The sequence below is a fragment of the Macaca nemestrina genome, chromosome 7 (assembly GCF_043159975.1).
Source record: "Macaca nemestrina isolate mMacNem1 chromosome 7, mMacNem.hap1, whole genome shotgun sequence".
NCBI classification, from domain to species: Eukaryota; Metazoa; Chordata; class Mammalia; order Primates; family Cercopithecidae; genus Macaca; species Macaca nemestrina.
In genome coordinates this window covers 170,651,857-170,674,607 of record NC_092131.1, presented here as the reverse complement: position 1 = coordinate 170,674,607, position 22,751 = coordinate 170,651,857, and the positions used below count along the sequence as shown (strand labels likewise).

The window sequence follows — 22,751 nt, the reverse complement described above, 5'->3', positions numbered from 1 at the left end:
CAGCGTGTAATAATTTGGCTTTTCTCACCCCAGAAGTGACAACAGTGCCCTGAATGAGTAACCCCCAGTCCAACAACCTCTTTTTTTTTTTTTTTTTTTTTGAGACGGAGTCTCGCTCTGTCGCCCAGGCTGGAGTGTAGTGGCCGGATCTCAGCTCACTGCAAGCTCTGCCTCCCGGGTTTACGCCATTCTCCTGCCTCAGCCTCCCGAGTAGCTGGGACTACAGGCGCCCGCCACCGCGCCCGGCTAAGTTTTTTTTGTATTTTTTAGTAGAGACGGGGTTTCACCGTGTCAGCCAGGATGGTCTCGATCTCCTGACCTCGTGATCCACCCGCCTCGGCCTCCCAAAGTGCTGGGATTACAGGCTTGAGCCACCGCGCCCGGCCCAACAACCTCTTAAGTGGCAGCATTGTAAGTCGAGAGCATATTCAATTTCCAAGGCCGGCCTTTGTTCACAAATACCTAGTCCTCAAAAGGGCTGAAACATCTTGTGACTCAAGCTTCCCCCCGGCTCGGGGTTTCCATAGATCCCTGGGAATCACCTCTGGAACCACTGTTCTGGGCGAGACCCTTCATGCGTCCTGCCCCAGAGCCATCTCACTTCTAGGCAGCGTGGACTTGCGTCTGGAACCCTGTTTGGGAACCCAGGCACCTTTCTCTGTTGCTCACCTTCCCTCTCCCCTGTCTGCCAACCACACTGCTGTCGCCTCCCTTCAGTCCCCAGCCCCAACCATGGATCCTGCCTTTTGACAGGCTGCATTTAGCCTAGATTAAAATGGCTTTAGAATAAGAAATTCAAAATCTGCATGTCATTCCAGTTTATCATAAATACAAGATGCAATAAACTTTCTTATCTTGACAGCTGAGCTGACATGGCTTCGGAATGAATAGCATCTTGAAGTCCTGACTCACGATGAAAGCGCATGGGGATTGCAGGGACAGGCTGGAGTGTCATTTTTAAGCACAGCCAACATGCTTTTGACAGGGCAGACACACCGTGGGATCGGCTCTTTGCTGCTCTAGACAGCCACTGCCACGTACAGCTAATGCTTCATTATTTATGGTAATAGGGATGGGGATGACATGGATCATTGAAATCAGCATGTCATTAACAAATAAGACGCACTGAGGAAGTAATTCAATCTCCTCTCTCCAGGCTCCTTTTAAGGGAGCTGCTGGAAAACTCTCTACAGGTCCTCCCTTCAGGCCCTGCATCCAATGAATGAGGTGGTGGACAGCGTCCACTCCTTTCCTCCAGGAGCCTCCTGGGGAACCAGACAAAGGTCACCTCTGGTTAAGCCTCGGATGTGATGGGGAATTCCTTAAGAACTCTCAGTCCATTTTCTGTTGCATATAACAGAATATTTGAAACTGAGTAATTGCTAAGAAATGAAATTTGTTTCTCACACTTCTGGAGGCTGGGAAGTGCGAGGTTGAGTGGCTGCATTTCGTGAGGGCTTCTTGCTGGTGGGGACTCTCTGCAGAGTCCCAAGGTGGTGCTGGGCATCACATTGCGGGGCGGGGGTTGTGGGGACTCTGCAGAGTCCCAAGGTGGTGCTGGGTATCACATTGCGGGGCGGGGGTTGTGGGGACTCTCTGTAGAGTCCCAAGGTGGTGCTGGGCATCACATTGTGGGGCGGGGGTTGTGGGGACTCTCTGCAGAGTCCCAAGGTGGTGCTGGGCATCACATTGCGGGGCGGGGGTTGTGGGGACTGAGCATGCTGGCCCATGTCTCTTCCTCTTCTTATAAAGCCACCAGTTCCACTCTGTGATAACACATTAATCCGTTAACCCACCAGTCCATTAGTTCATGAATGGGTTAATCCATTCACAAAGGCAGAGCCGTCATGACCCAATCGCCTGCTTTTGTTTGTTTGTTTGTTTGTTTTGTTTTTGAGATGGAGTCTCGCTCTGTCCCCCAGGCTGAAGTGCAGTGGCACGATCTCGTCTTACTGCAACCTCTGCCTCCCGGGTTCAATCAAATCTCGTGCCTCAGCCTCCCAAGTAGCTGGGATTACAGGCATGTGCCACCATGCTCTGCTAATTTTTGTATTTTTAGCCCTTTGAATCTTCCCTAGTCATAGCTATGGGAGTGGGAGAAGAGGAATTTTGGGGAGGGGCAATAAATGATGACTACGGAAGATTCAAAGGGCTTGAAGAACACACCACGGTCTGCGGTAAAGTCTTTTGGGCCTGCAGAGCAGACAGTGGTTTGCGACAAATTCTGTCTAGGTGTGTTGACAGACTTTAGTTTTCCTTCCTGAGATATGGGTGCAGTTAATGAAAACTCAGGGAAGTGACTGGAGGTGATTGTTTTCCTTCGTAGGCGCAGACTTTAGACAGATGGGGAAAGGTCAGGGAAGCCTGTGCTTTGGGCAGGAGGGAGGAGAGACACCTTGAAGCTCTTCTTTCAGTTCCGCATGTACAAAGCATTAAATGTGGGGCATCAGCTTCCGAACCCCAGCCATGTTTTCAAAGTTAATCCATGTTGTAGTATCAATCAGTATTTCACTCCTGTTTACCGCAAATAGTCTCTTGTTGTATCGCTATATACCACAACGTGTTCACTTATTCATCAGTTGGTGGGCGTTTGAGTGGTTTCCACCTTTTGGCTCTTGTGGAGGAATACTGCTAGGAACACTCATGTACAAGTTTCTGTGTGGACATGTTTTCATTTGTCTTGGGATATACCTAGGAGTGGAATTGCTGGGTCGTGGAAATTACATGTTTAACTTTCTGAGGACTCACCAAACTGTTTTCCAAAGTGGCTCCATCTGCCAGAAAGTGTGGGGTTCTCCTTTTCTGCTTTGTGATTGTTCTTGTTTATTTCTGTTGCGTTTCCCTGGACTGGCAATAGCAGACAATGCAGTGGAGGCCTAGGGGCCTGAGCGGCCTATTGGTTGTGCAGATCAACTGCTCCCTCTTCTGTTGCTAGAGTGAAGGGCAGTTTCTTTAATCAACAACACCCTTTTTCTTCTGTGATTGATTGCTAGGGCGCTCTCTTGCTTCAGCTGGATCCTTTTTAAGCCACTTTTGTCTTCTGCCTTCTAGATGTGGTGTAGACATGAGCAATGGGTGTCTGCTCTCCTTGCTCACCTGTACAGTTTTAAGGAGAATGGGTAGGGAGATTCTAATTTAGACAGCTGCCACTATCCTTTGGGGCATAGTTTCAGGTAGTGGGAAATGACATGGGGTGAAGAAAACAGGCCAAGATGTAGAGCAAATAGCGATTCTACATCTATAGGATATAGGATGTTTTTATGCATTGAAGGTTCAAAGGGCTCCCAAAAAGATACGCTGAAGACGGCCGGGCACAGTGGATCACGCCTGTAATCCCAGCACTTTGGGAGGCTGAAGTGTGTGGATCACCTGTGGTCAGGAGTTTGAGACCAGCCTGGCCATCATGGTGAAACCCCGTCTCTACTAAAAAAATACAAAAATTAGCCGGGCATGGTGGTGGGCGCCTGTAATCCCAGCTACTTGGGAGGCTGAGGCAGGAGAATCACGTGAACCTGGGAGGCAGAGATTGCAGTGAGCTGAGACCACAAGCCATTGCACTCTAGGCTGGGTGACAAGAGCAAAACTCCATCTCTAAAAAAAGGAAAAAAAAGATGTTGAAGCCCTAACCTGGCACCTGTGAATGTGACTTTATTTGGAAATAGGGTCTTCACAGTAGTAATCAAGTTAACGTGAGGTCATGGTGAATTAGAGTGGGTCCTAATCCAGCGTGACTGGTGTCTTTATAAGAAGAGAAGGGTCACAGACACATAGTGGGAGCGCCAGGTGACACTGGAGGCAGAGATTAGAATGATGCGGCTATAAACTAAGGAACATGAAGGGTTTATGGGAACCACCAGAAGCTGAGAAAGATGCGTAAGAGAGATTCTTTCTCAGAGCTTTCAGAGCAAGAGAGCACGGCCCTGCAGACACCTTGATTTTGGATTTCTGGCTCCAGAACTGTGAGAGACCACATTTCTGTTGTTTATGCCATCCAGTCTGTGGTTACAGCAGCCCTGGGAAACTAAGATTTCAAGGAAAGCCACTCCAGGAACTGAGATGTCAGGGAAGAGCTTTCTCGGCAGAGGACATAACAAGTGCAAAAGTCCTCAGGTGGGGACTGGCCTGGCAGGCCCAAGAAACAGGGATGCTGGAGGACTGGTGCAGTCACAGCGAGGACTTCAGATTTTTCTGTTTTTTATTTTTTGAGATGGAGTCTCGCTCTGTCGCCCAGGCTGGAGTGCAGTGGCATGATCTCGGCTCACTGTAAGCTCCGCCTCCCGGGTTCACGCCATTCTCCTGCCTCAGCCTCCCGAGTAGCTGGGACTACAGGCACCCGCTACCACGCCTGGCTAATTTTTTCTATTTTTTAGTAGAGACGGGGTTTCACCATGTTAGCCAGGATGGTCTCTATCTCCTGACCTCGTGATCCGCCCGCCTTGGCCTCCCAAAGTGCTGGGATTACAGGCTTGAGCCACCGCGCCTGGCTGAGGACTTAAGATTTGATTCCACACGGGAGAGGAGGTTATTGTAAGCAGGGAGTAGCACAGTGAGATTTTCATGATCAAAATAGTCTAGCTTGTCTATGGAAAACAGAATTCGGGAGAGAAGACAATGGGGGAGACATGACCCGTAGAAGGCCACTGTAACTGTCCAGGAACGATGGTGGCATCTGGGAGAGGGTGGAGGTGAGTTGGGGGGAGGTGTAATGAAGGTAGATTTGGAAAGCAGAGTCAGTAATATTTCTGATTGGTTAGATGGGTGAGAGAGCATGAGGGGAGTCAAGTCTGACGGCTAGATCACTGGCCTGAGCTGCTGGTGACACCTCTGCTGGGATGAAGGTGGCTGGGGAGGAGGGATAATGAGAATTTAGTTTTTGGCATGTTACCTTTGAAATGCTGATTAGACATTCAAGTGTATAAACAATTTTTTTTTTTTTTTCACAAAAGATGATGTAGGCCAGGTGCAGTGGCTCATGCCTGAAATCCCAACACTTTGGGTTGAGAGGCTGGAGGATCACCTGAGGTCAGGAGTTCGAGACCAGCCTGGCCAACATGGTGAAACCCCATCTCTACTAAAAATACAAAAAAAAAATTAGCTGGGTATGGTGGTGTGTGCCTGCAATCCCAGCGACTCAGGAGGCTGAGGCACAAGAATTGTTTGAACCCGGGAGGCGAAGGTTGTAGTAAGCCAAGATCGCACCACTGTACTCTGGCCTGGGCGACAGAGCAAGACTCAGCCTCAACAACAAAAAAAAGATGATGTAAACAGGCTCCTTGCATTCCTAACATACACGTGCCTATGATTTGCATAATGCAGCCAGGAACGTAGGAACCTTCAAAGCAGGTCCTCTAAATGTGTTTAACCACAGAAGCAGGAAAAAAATCATTATGTCAGAGTCCAAGATGTGCCTCCCAGCTTTGCCCTGTGCTGCCTGCATGAGGAGCCGTGGCATGGCAGTCGGCACACTGTTCAGGAAGAAAGCGATCTCAGCCAGCGACTCAGAGTCAGCACAGCTCTCCAAATATGACTTTATGACATTTCAGAGCACAACCCAGTTTTCCTGCCATGAGGAGATTCAGAGGGGTATAAGGGTTCTCTGGAGGGTCTCCATTACCACCACCAAGAAAACAAGTGGTAGCGATTGATGTCTGCTACCCGCCATGAATGCCCGTGTCACCCCTCCAGAGACAGCCATTTTAGCTAGGGGAGCGCGATGGCTAGTTAACAAAGACAGACACCAGAAGAGTTGAGCAAGATCTGCATTTTGCCTATATTGCAAGTACCCAGCAGCTGCTCTGTAAGTGGTATTCAGGGCATGAAACCTATGGTGTATTTTTTTTTTAAACCGTTGAACTAGGCTCTGCTGCTAGAGAACTTCTCCCACACAGCCAGATACACAGAAGAAAGGCACTAGCAGAGAGGAAGGTGCAGGCAAGAGATGGCATGAGATGGAGCACTGCCCCTGCAGAGGTCTCTGGCTGGGGGCCAGTGCCCAGAGGGCAGAGCTAGCCATGAACTCCCTAGGTGTGGGAGAGGATGGGAGGGTGGGCACAGCAGCCCCTCACTCGGAGCAAGTTCCCAATCAATGACTGCAATGTTCTCTTTGAAGTGGAAAGAGAGACTTGAGGGCTTCAGAAAACCAGAGACTTGAAATAGCCACTCCAGAAAGCGGCAGAGAAAGTTGGATTGGGGACACCCCAGGATTGCTGGGCACAGCTGCATCCCAGACAATGTAATGTCTGACTTTGAGGTTTCTCTCTGGCAGTGCCCAACAGTGCCTGCCCAGAAACAGAAAAGGCCAAAGTTTGGTCCATTCAGGCCAAATTTGGCCAGATAAGTATCAAAAGACAAAGGGCCAAGCAAGTTCTAAATATTGCCAAAGACCCTGAGACTGGCTGAGGACCCAGTCAATGCAGGCTGTTATAACCATCACAAAACCCACATTTTCGGGCGTCCAACCAGGTCCCACAGTCCAGTGCGGGTCCGAGTCAGTGGGCAGGTTTGTATTGGGGATAATGGCTCCCTCTACTCCATCATGTGGGCACCCAGGCCGCACCCACGCTGCCATCTTCCACACGCGGCTTCTGAGTCTCCCAGCATTGGCATCCAGCCCAGGGAGGGAACATCAGGCAGTGCACAGGAGCGCTAAAAAAAAAAAAAAAAAAAAAGGGAGAGAAAAAGAAAAAAGAAAGAAAGAAAAAGAATCCGCCACAGAAAATTATAGTTGGCTTGCAAACCAACCCCAGCTACTGCCCAGACCCACTGGGAAAGAGCAGCTGTGGGTTCTCCAGTTTGGTGCAGTGAAGTTTAAAGAGATAGAGCAACTTAGCTGTCGACCACAGACCAGAGTGCACCTCTCACATCTAAGGTGTGGAATGACCACGTGCACATCAACACAGCCGTCCCTACTCACAGCCACAGTCGCAGAGCCATGCCGCAGAATTAAAAGCTCACAGCATTGAGAAAATGCGGCACTTAATGTTTATAGCACAAAGGAATTCACATTTAAGAATGCATCAGATTGTAATATATGCCAGGAGGAATTTATTGTCAAAATATGAGGCTTCATTCCCCCCATGCTATTTTTTTTTTTTTTTTTTTTTTTGAGACGGAGTTTCACTCTAGTTTCCCAGGCTGGAGTGCAATGATGCAATCTCGGCTCACTGCAACCTCTGCCTCCTGGATTCAAGTGATTCTTCTGCCTTAGCCTCTCAGGTAGCTGGGATTACAGTCTCACACCACCATGCCCAGCTAATTTTGTATTTTTAGTAGAGACGGGTTTTGTCCGTATTGGTCAGGCTGGTCTTGAACTCCTGACCTCAGGTGATCCGCCCGCCTCATCCTCCCAAGGTGCTGGGATTACAGGTGTGAGCCACCGCCCCCGCCGCCCCCACCCCCATGCTATTTATTACTAAAAATGATTCTTAGAAGACATGTCTCCTCTCCTAAAGTTCTCCCTATATCCTTGTGAAGCACACTGATCATGTGTGTGTGTGCTGCATGGAGAGGCTGAGGCCCAGAGCAATTACAGCAGATCAAGTGCCCTGGTGGGTACAGAGCTCAGCTGGGCTGGGCACGGGGTTCCGGGCAACCATTAGAATCGGGAGCCAGTCCTGGCCGGGCGCGATGGCTCACGCCTGTAATCTTAGCACTTTGGGAGGCCAAGATGGGCGGATCACCTGAGGTTGGGAGTTCGAGACCAGCCTGACCAACATGGAGAAACCCTGTCTCTACTAAAAAGAAAATACAAAAATTAGCTGGGCATGGTGGTGCATGCCTGTAATCCCAGCTACTCGGGAAGCTGAGGCAGGAGAATTGCTTGAACCCAGGAGGTGGACGTTGCGATAAGCAGAGATCGTGCCATTGCACTCCAGCCTAGGCAACACGAGCGAAACTCTGTCTCAAAAAACAAACAAAAAAAAAATCGGGAGCCAGTCCTTATGGATTCGTGTGTGTGGCATGGATGGAGAGGGGCAGCAGAGAGCCGACAGAGTTGTGAACACTGCTGGGCGAGGTGTCCCCGTGCAACCCAGGCAGGCTTCTGAGAAGAAGAGGCAGTCTTCTGCGTGGAGCCAGGTTGCAGGGCGCAATCCACTAAAATGGTGGACCTGTCAAGAATGTCACAAAGACCGCACAAAGGAGGGGCGAGGATGGTCATGAATATCACTGTGCTGGGACATAAATTTATCCTATTATAAAAAATATTTTTATTTGGGGAAAATCCCACATCTGATTTTTTAAAAGCATGCACAATAAGACCACAGCAAAACCAAAACTTTTGGATCTATACACTGTTTCTTCTCCCAGAATCTCCATTTTCCTGTAATAACTCATGGCAGAGTAGCTTTGTGAGCACTCAGTTATGCAGCTGCATTTTCTTTCTTTCTTTCTTTCTTTCTTTCTTTCTTTCTTTCTTTCTTTCTTTCTTTCTTTCTTTCTTTTTTTTATTTGAGACAGGATTTCACTTCTATCACCCAGACTGGAATGCAGTTGCATGATATTGGCTCACCACAACCTCCACCTCCTGGGCTCAAGCAATCCTCTGGCCTCAGCCTCCCCAGTCGCTGCGATTACAGGCACCCACCACGACTCCCAGCTAATTTTTGAATTTTTAGTAGAGATGGGGTTTCCCCATGTTGCCCAGGCTAGTCTCAAACTCCTGGCCTCAAGTGATCTGCCTGCCTCAGCCTCCCAAAGTGTTGGGATTATAGGAGTGACATACCATGCCTGGCCCATTTTCTTTAAGTAAATAGTTTTCTGACGTCTTAGGTAGACATGGACATGGAAAACATGGGTGTTTTAAAGGTTAATGTATGTGTCACTGACAACGTTTGTATTCAAATGGAAAAGAACGATTATTCCATTGGGCAACAGTTTTCACACTACTTTAATAATGACCCTTAGAGTAAACAGTAATAATGAAATGGAGACTGTCAGCCATTTTTTATGATTTCTGGGTGTTTTATAGCCTTGGATACTTGTAAATGTGTGTGTATGTGTGTAGCTCATTAAATATTCTACTGAATTGTAATATTCAACCTAATATTACATACCTCTTTTTTGTTTATACTCAGGTTTTAAAGTATAATCTCAGATAAATTAGTCAGTTGAATTAAAACACAGTGAAGGTATCTGAATTTTATGAGATAAAATTACATCTTCTCAGCCGGGTGCGGTGGCTCACACTTGTAATGCCAGCACTTTGGGAGGCCGAGGCGGGCGGATCACAAGGTCAGGAGTTCATGACCAGCCTGGCCAACATGGTGAAACCCCGTCTCTACTAAAAATACAAAAATTAGCCGGGCATAGTGGCCTTTGCCTGTAATCCCAGCTACTTGGGGAGCTGAGGCAGGAGAATCGCTTGAACCCGGGAGGTGGAGGTTGCAGTGAACAGAGATCTTGCCATTGCACTCCAGCCTGGGCAACAGAGTGAGAGTCTGTCTCAAAACAAAACAAAAAACAACAAACAAACAAAAGCATCTCCTCAGAGGATACAATTTTCAGATTCTTTCAAATGAACCTTTCCTTTCCTTTCTCAGTTAAAACATCTTTGGCCTTAGTTTACTAATTTTCATTAAATGGAGCATTCTTTACAAATCGGCAGAAATGCTGAAATTACAACCACACTCTTAATTCAGGTAAATATCATGAATGCTTTGCAATCATTATAGACTTGTTCCTTGGCATCTGAGGGGACTGGTTCCAGGACTGCCAGAGGATACCCAAATCTGTGCATCTTTAAATCTTGCAGTTGGTCTTCTGGAGCCCACCTATAAGAAAAGTCGGCCCTTTCGGATCACGAGGTCAGGAGATCGAGACCATCCTGGCTAACACGGTGAAACCCCGTCTCTACTAAAAAAAAATACAAAAAACTAGCCGGGCGCAGTGGCGGGCGCCTGTAGTCCCAGCTACTTGGGAGGCTGAGGCAGGAGAATGGCGTGAACCCGGGAGGCGGAGCTTGCAGTGAGCTGAGATCCGGCCACTGCACTCCAGCCTGGGCGACAGAGCGAGACTCCGTCTCAAAAAAAAAAAAAAAAAAAGAAAAGTCGGCCCTTTGTGTACGCAGGTTTCACATTCCATGAATACTGCATTTTCAGTCCTCGTTGGGTTGAAAAAAGTCCTCGTAGAAGTGGACCCACGCAGTTCAAACCCATGTTGCTCAAGGGTCAGCTGTAATTATTGGATTCCAATTGCAAAAGATAAAAAAGTGCTACTTTAGAGCTACGTTTCACACAGAGTGTATCTGCGCTACTACTTGTCAAAAAGAAATCCAAAGAAATGCTCACTGAATTTGTTCATTACTTTACAATTTTAATTTGATTCAATTTTGAAGAGGTAATATAGTTCGAACATGGTTCGAAACCCAAAAGATACACATCTAAAAGGCAAATGTCTTAGTCAATTTTGTGCTGCTGTGAGAGAATACCTAAGACTGAGTAATTTACACAGAAAAAAAAATTTATTCTCTCAGTTCTGGAGGCTGGAAGTCAAAGATCAAGTCACTGGCATCTGCTGAGGGCATTTGTGTGTGTGTCCTCACAGGATGGACAGCAGAAGGGCAAGAGAGAGCAAAGCCCTCCATCAAGTCCCTCTAGAAGGGTATCTAATTTCAGTTAGAAAAAAGAGCCCTCATGGTTGAATCACCTTTTAAAAGTCTCATCTCTTAATACTATCACACTGGCAATACTTGAATTTTGGAGGGGGCACATTCGAACCATGGCATAATGGAAACATCCTTGTAGCATTATTTGTAATAGCTCAAACCAAAAACAATTTAAATGTTCACTGATAGTGGTACATAAATATAGTGGTGGCTGGGTGTGGCGGCTCACGCCTGTAATCCTAGCACTTTGGGAAGCCGAGGCAGGCGGATTGCCTAAGCTCAGGAGTTTGAGACCAGCCTGGGCAGCATGGTGAAACCTTGTCTCTACTAAAAATACAAAAAAATTAGCCAGGCGTGGTGGTGCACACCTGTAATCCCAGCTACTCGGGAGGCTGAGGCATGAGAATCGCTTGAACCTGGGAGGCGGAGGTTGCAGTGAGCTGACATAGCACCATTGCACTCCAGCCTGGGTGACAGAGCGAGACTCTGTCTCAAAAAAAAAAAAAAAAAAAATGTAGTGGCATATTCATGCAATGGAATATCATACGGTAATAAACATGAACAGCTACTTACTCATGCTGTAATGTGGACAACTCCCACAAGCATAAGGTTGAGGCATAAAATTATGCTATATGGTTCAATTTACATAATGCTACAGAAGAGGCAAAACTAGTCTATGGTGTTAAAAGTATGACAGTGGTTACCTTTAGGGAGGCAGGAATATAATGTTTTGGGAAAATGCATTATTACTGTGGTTTCAGTCTGTTCTGTTTCATGACCTAGATAGTGGTGATAGTGGTTTTCTGGGTGTATTATTATTATTATTATTATTGAGAGGGAGTCTCACACTTTCTCCTAGGCTGGAGGGCAATGGCGCGATCTCAGCTCACTAGAACCTCCGCTTCCCGGGTTCAAGCAACTCTTCTGCCTCAGCCTCCCGAAGTAGCTGGGATTACAGGTCACCACACCAGGCTAATTTTTTTGTACTTTTAGTAGAGACGGGGTTTCACCGTGTTAGCCAGGATGGTCTCGATCTCCTGACCTCGTGATCCGCCAGCCTCAGCCTCCCAAAGTGCTGGGATTACAGGCATGAGCCACCATGCCCGGCCTCTGGGTGTATTATTAAAGGAAAGATAAGGACCACCTACTGACTGAAAATGTGAGCACTATATTTATTTCAACTGAGTGAATCCCCACAAGGAAAAAAATATCAGGAATTTTATGTGCTAGCAAGGAGAAGTTCATTGTGATTTTGCCAGTTAACAATTGCAGCTCACAGCCTGGACTGGGTAGAATGCATCCGTCTGTATGTATATGGTTGTGTGAAGCGAGTCTCATTGCTCTTTAGTTGGGAAAGAATTTTCAGTTAGGTTGGGTGAGGATCACCTCTTGGTTGTTAATCACCTTTGCTAGTGTATTGCTCAAAGTTTATAGTCATTTAACAGCTTTGGCTGGTGAAAATAACATTTATGTTTGATTAAACTCCAGGCAAGTATTTCTATAATTATAAAGTTGTTTTTTTATAGTCCTTTATAATGGCCTTACCTTATTCAGAGATGAAGGGTTGACCTGAAAGGATAAGAAAATTATCAAACTTTCAGATTCAGCTCACATTCAGATCAGTCTTGGGTGTTGTATTGAGTAGATTGTTTGTTTTATTGATTTGTTTTATATTTAATGAAGTGTGATTTATATACAGTAAAATTCTTGTTAGTATACAATTCTATGAGATTTGAATCTTATAGAGTTGTGTAACCACTGCTGCCACCACCCACACAGTCAAGATACACAATGATTCTATCACACCTAAAAATTCCACCTTCCCCCATTCCGCTTTTCGATACCCACCTCCTCCTAAATTCCCAGTTGTATTAGTTAATTATCCCTCTGCTATAAGGACATACTCGGGACTGGGTAATTTATAAAAGAAAGAGGTTTAATTGACACAGTTCAGCAAGGCTAGGGAGGCTAAGGCCTCAGGAAATTTACAATCATGGCGGAAGGGGAAGTAAACATGTCTTTCTTCACAAGGTGGCAGGAGAGAAAAAAATGAGTGCCCAGTGCAGGGGGAAGCTCCTTATAAAACCATCAGATCTCAGGAGAACTCACTCACTGTCACAAGAACAGGATGGGGAAAAGCGCTCCATGATTCAATTATCTCCACCTGGTCCCCCCCATGACATGTGGGGATTATGGAAATTATAATTCAAGATGAGATTTGGGTGAGGACACAACCAAACCATATCATCAACCATTGACAACCCCTGATTTAACGTTTTTTCCCATTCTACCACATCATATGGCCTTTAGAATCTGACTCCTTTCATGTATTAAAAGCACAAGGCATTTGAGATTCATTCATGCTGTTATGTGTCTCTGTAGTTCATTCCTTTTTATTGCTGAGTAATGTTTCTATATATATATATACACACTATAGATAGTATTTCATACATATATGTCACAATTTGGTTATCTACTTGAGAGGTGAGGCCAGCTGGACTTCCTGGGTTGAGTGGAGACTAGGGGTACTTTTCTGTCTTACAAGAGGATTGTAAAATGCACCAATTGGGAACTTTTCTGTCTCACAAGAGGATTGTGAAACGCACCAATCGGTGCTCTGTAAAATGCACCAATCAGCACTCTGTAAAACACACCAATTGGCACTCTGTAAAATGCACCAATCAGCAGGATTCTAAAAGTAGCCATTCGTGGGGAGGATTGAAAAAAGGGCACTCTGATAGGACAGAAATAGAATATGGGCGGGGACAATAAGGGAATAAAAGCTGGCTACCCAGCGCACATCTGCAACCTGCTCCTGTCCACTTGCACGTTGAGGAGGGTTTGTCTTTTGGCTCTTCACAATTGCCACCACTCATTCTTTGGCTCTGTGCCATGTTTAAGAGCTGTAACACGGCTGGGTACTTTGGCTCACGCCTGTAATTCCAGCACTTTGGGAGGCAGACGCGGGTGGATCACGAGGTCAAGAGATGAGACTATTCTCAGTATCACGGTGAAATGCTGTCTCCCTTAAAAAAAAAAAAAAAAGAAAAAAAGCCGGGCGTGGTGGTGGGCGCCTGTAGTCCCAACTACACGGGAAGCTGAGGCAGGAGAATGGCATGAACCTGGAAGGTGGAGCTTGCAGTGAGCCAAGACCGCGCCACTGCCTCCAGCCTGGGCGACAGAGTGAGACTCGGTCTCGAAAAAGAGCTGTAACACTCACTGCGAAGGTCTGGCCTCATTCTTGAAGTCAGCGAGACCACGAACCAACTGGCAGAAGCCAACTCCAGACATATAATCACAAGGTGATGGACATTTGGGCTATTTCCGGAGTTTTGCGATCATGAAAAGCTGCTTTAAACATTTGTGTACAGGTTTTTGTGTGAAGATAAGTTTTCATTTCACTTGGGTAATACCTAGCAGTGAGATTACAGGGTCATATGGTAAGTCCATGTTTAACTTTAAAAGAAACGAACTGTTTTTCAGCGTGGCTTTACCAGTTTACTTTCCTACAAGCAAGATGTGAGAGTGTCTGTTGCACCATGTCTTTGCTAGCAGTTGGTGTTGTCAGTTTTTTAGCCGTTCTAGTAGGTGTGTAGTGGTATGTCCTGTGGTTTTAATATGCACTTCCCTGGCAGATAATGGTAAATTATGTTGAGCTTCTTCCCATTTGCCGTGTTGGCCCAAGTTTCTGTCTGCTATCAGAATTCTACTTTAAAATTTTTCTAGCTAGGCACAGTGGCGCATGCCTGTAATCATAGCACTTTGGGAGGCTGAGGTAGGCAGATTTCCTGCACTCAGGAGTTCAAGACCAGCAACATTATGCAACCTTGTTTCTACTAAAAATATAAAAATTAGCCGGCTGTGGTGGTGCACGTCTGTAGTCCCAGCTACTCGGGAGGCTGAGACGTGAGAATTGCTTGAGGCTGGGAGGTAGAGGTTGCAGTGGGCTGAAATTGCACCACTGCACTCCAGCCTGAGTGACAGAGTGAGACTCTGTCTCAAAACAAAAAAAATTCCTTTAACATTTCTTATGTTATTATATGTTAATAATACAGATTTTCTAGTAATAAATTGTGTCAATGTTTATCTGAAAAAGTCTTTATTTCATTTTTATTTTTGTAAGATATTTTTGCTGGGTATAGAATTCACAGGTGGGAGCTTTGTTTTTTCTGCACTTTAAAAATGTTATGCCTCTGGCCTACAGAGATTCTTTTTTTTTTTTTTTTTTTTTTTTTAGATGGAGTGTTGCTCTGTCACCTAGGCTGGAGGGAGGTTGCATGATCTCGGCTCACTGTAACCTCTGCCTCCCAAGCGATTCTCATGCGTCAGCATCCTGAGTAGCTGGGATTATAGGCATGCACCACGGGCACCCAGCTAATTTTTGTATTTTTACTAGAGACAGAGTTTTGCCATGTTGGCCAGGTGGTGTCATACTCCTGGCCTCAAGTGATCCACCCACCTTGACCTCCCCAAGTGCTGGGATTACAGGTGTGGGCCACCGCACCCGGTCTTTTTTTTTTTTTTTTCTAATTTTAGCATTTTCATTTGATTTTTTCTCATAGTTTATATTTTTTAGTTGAAATTCCTCATCTGTTCATGTACATTGTCAACTTTTCCACAAGCCTTCAATGTATTAATCATAGTTATCTTAAATGTCCTGTCTGACAGTTCCAACATCCGGTCATACCTAAGTCTGGCTCTGCTGATTGCTCTGTTTCTTGACTGGGAATTGCTTTTTTTTTTTTTCTTTCTTGTGTGTCTTGTAATTTTTAGTTGAAAGCCAAACATGGTGTGTTGCACAGTAAAGGCTAAAGGGAATGGTGTTTTGCATAGAGATGGTAACATATCCTCTTCTGTTGGGCTTTTAGTGTGGGGAGCTGAGTCAATATAAGCGATGCCTGAGTTGGACATGGGCTCTGTTGTTGCTACGGTTACTTTTGGTGAACCACAAGATTCAAAATTCTCTAGTTTTACCTTGTGCATAGATGAGGGTTGTGCTGCCAGAGAGTTTTCCCTGTTACACTATCAGCTGTAGTCTTGTGGTCCTGTGTCTCAAAGAGAAAGGGCACATGGAAAAAGCTGAGGCTGCTGGAGGGATGAAGAACCGAGGCCATCATCACGCTCTACCAAAGGTGCTTTTTCAGTTGTGTTTTTTTTCAGAGTCACTTTAGAATCCTTTCAATTTAGGATCATTTGATGTTTGTTGAGATGGTGCAGCAGCATTTCAGAACCTGTTTACAAATCATTTGACAACAGCAATGATTAGAAACGGAGATAGAAACAACATAACCAATGCAAAGTATCCCTCTTTTTGTCAAAACTCAAGGCATGAGACTAGGTTTCGCTGTATGCATTATCCCACTTTGGACAATGAGTTGGCTTGTCCTTGAATTTTACAAAAGGAACTTTCATTGATCCAGCTGCAACAGGAGGTACTGGGACACAAATATCACCTTGCTCGGCTAGTGTATAATCAAAGGGAATTCTGTTGTCTAGTAACACTTCATCAAGAAAGTTCAGGCTCATTTTTTTAAGCCTATAGTGCAAATACAGTTTTATTTGAAATGATTACCATGGCAATAGAGATTTTGTGCACTGCAAGATGAGGAAAGATACCTTACACGGAGATAGAGATCTCACCATCTCTGATTCCTCCAAATACATTTGCATTCCACTGAGAGCATCAGACGGGTGGAAAACATCCTTGATAGAAATGGGGAATTTAGGCCGGGCGCGGTGGCTCACGCCTGTAATCCCAGCACTTTGGGAGGCCGAGACGGGCGGATCACGAGGTCAGGAGATCGAGACCATCCTGGCTAACATGGTGAAACCCCGTCTCTACTAAAAAATACAAAAAACTAGCCGGGCGAGGTGGCGGGCGCCTGTAGTCCCAGCTACTCGGGAGGCTGAGGCAGGAGAATGGCGTGAACCCGGGAGGCGGAGCTTGCAGTGAGCTGAGATCCGGCCACCGCACTCCAGCCTGGGCGACAGAGCCAGACTCCGTCTCAAAAAAAAAAAAAAAAATAAATAAATAAAGAAATGGGGAATTTAAAAATTCATGTAAGTTCTTATTAATGCAAGTCTTTCCACAAGTTAAAAACTGACCAGATTCAGTGTAGCTCTTATATGAAATCTTTCTGTCAAAGCGTATGTTCTACTTTCAGTATACAATGAATGTTAATTGTTTAATATATATGAATTCTGCAACTGCACAAATATGTTTGCCTTCGTCTATGTAGTATCGGCACAAAATTTGGTAATTGGTCCAACTTTTAGTTTTCAGTTTTGATTTGGGTCTGATGAGATTTTCCATGATATAAATGCTAAAATTTGAGACATTTTACCGTTAGTCACAGAATTTAGTGTACAATTACAAAAATTTAGGTGGAAACATAAAAAACAATTAGAGCAAACCTGATCAGTTTCTCAGTTCAAACTTTGGAAAAGATTTTAGGCCTTAGATGGGTCTAATATTTAAGTTAAGTATAATTATAGCAATATTATAAATATTTAAGATAAGTATAGTTATGCTGATGTGTATAAATGAAATATGTTCAATCCACATGATTGAACAGGACAAGTTAGCATCATAAGCTTGGAAATCTTGAGCAGAAATGTGGAATGCTTGATATCCAGTAATAAGGGATACATTAGAGGTCAGAGATGCATTTAAAAATCCAGACTCTTTTTAATTTCCTGGAGCTTTACACTCTTAGATGGAAAATGCCCTGGTAAGCATAAGCTCTCCCTGGACCACGTGTATTAAGGACAAGAATAAAAAACATGTGTAAGGCCGGGCGCAGTGGCTCAAGCCTGTAATCCCAGCATTTTGGGAGGCCGAGACGGGCAGATCACAAGGTCAGGAGATCGAGACCATCCTGGCTAATACGGTGAAACCCCGTCTCTACTAAAAAAATACAAAAAACTAGCTGAGTGAGGTGGCGGGCGCCTGTAGTCCCAGCTACTCGGGAGGCTGAGGCAGGAGAATGGCATAAACCCGGGATGCGGAGCTTGCAGTGAGCTGGGATCGGACCACTGCACTCCAGCCTGGGCAACAGAGCAAGACTCTGTCTCAAAAAAAAAAAAAAAAAAGAAAAAAGAAAAAAAAATGAGTAAGTCATTGTTGGTATATATATTAGTCCATTTTCACACTGCTATAAAGAACTGCCCGAGACTGGGTAACTTAGAAAGGAAAGAGGTTTACTTGACTCACAGTTCAGCATGGCTGTGGGGAGGCCTCAGGAAACTTACAGTCATGGCGGAAGGCAAAGGGGAAGCAAGGCACCTTCTTCACAAGGTGGAAGGAAGGAGAAGGAATGCAGGAGGAACTACCAAACACTTATCAAATCATCGGATCTCGTGACATCTCACTCACTATCATGAGAACAGCATTGGGGAAACTGCCCCATGATTCAATTACCTCCACCTGGTCTCTCCCTTGATATGTGGGGATTATGGGGATTACGACTCAAGATGAGATTTTGGGTGGGACGCAGCCAAACTGTATCAGTGTACTATCAGCAGTTTAAATCAGCAAAAAGGAATCCAAGTCAATATAAGGATTAGAGACAGAAGCAAGAAACAAGAAGAAAAGAGAAAGAAAATAATATTTGTGGTTTTGGTCATTGGGTCTTATTCTGATGATCTTGAGTGGAAGCTACTTCAAGTCCATCAATGTGGTGCCAAGTACTTGGATCCAAGGATACACACCTCAGAGTTTCACTGTTATCTGTTATTAACAGCCTTTGTTATGGGATCTTTTGGGTGTCGTTTTTCTGGCCAGAAGCCTCTGTAGTTGGTGGTACCTTTGTCTGACTTTTGATCTGGTCGATTCAGCTTGTTCCTCCCACTCGGCCTGGCAGGCTGCACTTGGCTCATGCTACCAGCCTGGATCCACCCCTGCCAAGGGTGAGCCAGGTGTGGAGTCCAAGATGTGTGAGCAAGTGAGCATGGGGTCTGGCCACTGCACACAGTCAAGCAGGCCGGCTCCTGAAGTAGCAGGGGCAGTTTCCAGGTACCAGCACAGGCAGCAGCTCTCTGCAAGGCTGCAGCTGGACCAGGCGCACTGCAAGCAGCTTTGGCTGGCACTGGGGGGAATGCAGTGACACCTGGAAGCTCAGAGACTCCAAGAACTGCAGGGCCTCAAAGAGGGAGTCACAACCCTGGCTTGGGGAGCTCCCAGGTCTGGGCTCCCCAGAGGGCCTCAACTCTTCTCTCTCACTCTTCACCTGCAATGTGGAGAGCAAGGGGCATGTTTCAGCCCTGTTTGTGTTACAGCACTTCTAGACTTGCCATTCAGCGCCCTGAGTTCTTGTCCTGCAACCAAGAAGAATGAAGCATGCAGACAAGTGGAGGGTGAACAAGATAGAGCTTTATTGAGCAGTAGAATAGCTCAGGGACCCACTGTGGGTAACGCCTTTCTGCAGCCAGGGTGTCCTGATGAGTGTTCAGCCCTCAGCAGAGAGGAGGAGGCCCTGGGATGGGTGGTCCCTCTCTGCTGGCAGGTTGTCCTGTCATCTCCACAACTCTTAGCAGAAAGGAGGCCCTGGAGTGTGTTGCTCGTCTCTGCAGCTAGTTCATTGCTGGAGTGGGAAGGCCCTCTCTGCGGCTGGTCATCCCATTGTCTCTCCTGCTCTGGCTGAGCCTGGGGCTTTTATGGGCCTCTGAGTGGGGAAGTGCCTTCTGATTGTTCCATGGGCAGCCATGGGCGGGCCCAGGAAAAAGCACCATGAGTTTCCCCCTCCAGTCCACAGGACTGACAGCCTGGCTTCCAGGCTTTAGGCCTTCTCCAGCCTGAAGGCGGGGCTTCACTGGGGACCCACCCCCTTCCACCCAGGAACCTGTCTCCTGCTGCTGTCCATGGTGCCCAGGCTGCTTGAACTAAGGGGCACCTGCAGACCAGTACTAAACTGCCCTCAGTTCCTCCTTGGCTTCCCCTCCCATGCTCACGGTGCCCAAAGCCTGTAGGGGGCTGAGGTGGTAGGGAGCTGGTGTGTTGGTGATGCCCCGAGTGTATATACACTCAGCTGGGCTGTGACAGTGCCCAGGCTTGGCCCCAACCATGCTCCAAGATCAGAGCGGGTGCTGAGCTGGGAGAGGCCAGGCATCGGAGCAGACACCCCTGAGCCTGTGGAGACAGGAGGCCTTCCCAGGCCCCCAAGGGTGCAGACTGCAGAGACGCCCAGGTCTTGTGCCTGGGAGGGCAGCTGCAGAGGTACCCTGGGGAAAGCAGGGCTCTTGCCTGCTCCAGGAATGGGAGGCCCGGGCCTGCCTCTTTGTGGTGGCTGGCATCTTGGCAGCTGCCATCCTAGATGGGCCGCTTCTGCCATCACCTTCCCAGGATCCTTTCCAGAATGTCTCTAGAGAATATTTCCAGTTGGTGTCTTTTCCAGAGTACCTAATATCTAGGTTGAAGGAGTGTAGAGGTTCTGAAGGTGAAGTTTTTGAAAATCTAGTTTGCACTCATGGAAGATAAGAATGATTATTGAATTTCTCTTTAACAGTATTTATCTAGGTCTGCCTGAAGCAAGGTCCAATCAATTACGAGTGGTAAAACTTACAGGTGCATGGGTCTTCTAGTTGTTAATTCATACGGTTACAGTCTATAAGTTCCAGAACAGGCTGACCTGATGGCCACTAGGGGTAAAATTCTCAGCCACGGATGTTTAAGAGCTGCGGATAACCAGTTTTATTATTTTTATTTTTTAGAGACAGAGGTCTCTATCTGTTGCCCAGGCTGGCATGCAGTAGTGCAATCATAGCTCACTACGGTCTCAAGCTCCTGGACTCAAGCAATCCTCCCACCTGAGCCTCCCAAGTAGTTCGGACTACAGGTGCATGACATCATCCCTGGCTAAGGTATTGTACTTTGTTTTATTTTTTTTGGAAACAGGGTCTTGCTGTGTTGCTCAGGCTGCTTTTGAACTCCTGTCTTCAAGCAATCCTCCTGCCTCAGAAGCAGGACAGAAAGCAAGAAGCAATAATAAAGAAAAATGAAAAACTCCCGAGTAGCTGGGATCATAGGCACACATCACCACCAATTTAAGTTGTGTACCTACATTTGTACCTGGAAACTGTAGAGAGTAAGGGTAACAAGACTTTTTCTGAGATGGAGTCTCACTCTGTTACCCAAGCTGGACTGCAATGGCGTGATCTTGGCTTACTGCAACCTCTGCCTCCCAGTGACTCTCCTGTCTCAGCCTCCTGAGTAGCTGGGACTATAGGTGTGTACCACCACACCTGGCTAATTTTTGTATTTTTAATAGAGATGGGGTTTCACCGTGTTGTTCAGGCTGGTCTTGAACACCTGATCTCGGCTCACTGCAGCTTCCACCTCCCAGGTTCAATCGATTCTCCTGCCTCAGCCTCCGAGTAGATGGGATTACAGGCACACATCACCAGGCCTGTCTAGTTTTTGTATTTTTAGTAGAGACAGGGTTTCACCATGTTGGTCAGGCTGGTCTCGAACTCCTGACCTCAGGTGATCCACCCACCTCAGCCTCTCAAAGTGCTGAGATTATGGGAGTAAGCCATCGTGCCCGGCCCAGTGTTTCTGTTTCTTGAATCTAAGGCTACTCTCTCTGAAATAAATTGTATGTAAAAAATCTATTCATGTTTTTACATTTCCTTCATAATAAATAACTCCTAAGAACAAGGAGAAAAGTGCACTTCCTTTGTTTAATAGCTGCCAATGCACTCCTGTCGACTTCTTTATTATCGCTTGTACTATGTGCCTTCACTTTTAATTGTATGCCTCTTTTGGGAGCATCAATGCTTCTGACAAATCTATTTTTTTCTCCATTTTTTTAGGCCTCCCTGGTGAGGTCAGCTATTCCTTCAGTTTATAGCATCACTAAATTATATACAACACCAAAGGCATAATAGCTCTGTGTGTATGTGTGTGTGTTTGTGTGTGTATATGTGTCCCTTTTGACAGCAGCTCTGGTAAGGGCTACTAGTTCTACTGTTTGAGCTGGCTCAACTTTGGGTGAAAGGTTATCATCTAGTACAGTTTTTTTGTTTTTTTGTTTGTTTTTGTTTGTTTGTTTGCTTTCGCTCTTGTTGCCCAGGCTGGAGTGCAATGGCGCGGTCTCAGCTCACTGCAACCTCCGCCTCCCTAGTTCAAGCAATTTTCCTGCCTCAGCCTCCCAAGTAGCTGGGACTACAGGTACATGCCACCATGCCCAGCTAATTTTTTGTATTTTTAGTAGAAATGGGGTTTCACCATGTTGGCCAGGCTGGTCTTGAACACCTGACCTCAGGTGATCTGCCCGCCTCAGCCTCCCAAAGTGCTTGGATTACAGGCATGAGCCATCGTGCTTGGCCCTAATACAGTTTTATGTAGTCACTGCATAACTTCAATGGTGTTGACCTTGATCATTTAAAAAGAACACTGGCTCCAGATTCTCTAGGAGAACATCAACTAGATCTTTCTTGAAGATACTCGACTTCATGTTTGCCGTACTATAGTCCTGGGGCTCTTCCTCAGGTGGTGGAAGCAATACTGCAAGACTGAGATGCTAACACTGACACATGGTAGGTAACATGAGAGACCAACAACAGCAGCCAGCCTGAGCTAATGGGCTTGCAGAGCAGTGCTGGCTGTTGCTTGTCAGTAGTAAGGACTGAACAGCCTGTGCAACTCATGGAGTTAATGGTGCGACAAGGATAATATCCACAGAAGCACTGACTGTTTTGCAACCACTATTATGGCACATAACACGGAAGAAAACCCTAGTCACTGAGTCTATACAAGTGCCTAAATCAGGAGTGGTTTCTGGTACTTCCCATGTTGTTGAGCTAAAGCCTCTTTTTGGTACCCCGTGGCACCTCATTTTTGTTTCAGCTCAAGGAAATGTGCCAAACGGGCGTAAGGTAAAGGATGATGTTGTTGTTCAGGTAGAGCTGGTTTTGGGGTCTGCTGTGATTTAGATTTCAAAGTGACAAGGTCAGTTTCATCAAGGAAGTTTTCTGGTTGCGTGTTTTTGGTAAGTTCATGGAGGAGTCAAGTTGTGTTGGAAAAATTGAGAATCCACTGCTTTTCATACCTCTCAAGTTTCCCAAATCCTATGAGTGTCTTATTTTTGGGTAGAGTGTGCCTGTTGGTGGAGAGGTCACCTCCTGAATCATGTCCCACCTCTTGGAAAAA

At 46.1% G+C, this 22,751-nt stretch overlaps 1 long non-coding RNA gene across 1 annotated transcript in view; it reads left to right on the top strand.

Moving 5' to 3' along the window:
• LOC105497512 (uncharacterized) overlaps window positions 1-22,751 on the top strand; it is a 40,061-nt gene that overhangs the window by 4,477 nt on the left and 12,833 nt on the right. Inside the window, exon 2 of the long non-coding RNA XR_011606228.1 lies at window positions 20,312-20,461. This is a non-coding gene — a long non-coding RNA (uncharacterized lncRNA). The remainder of the gene's footprint in view (window positions 1-20,311; window positions 20,462-22,751) is intronic.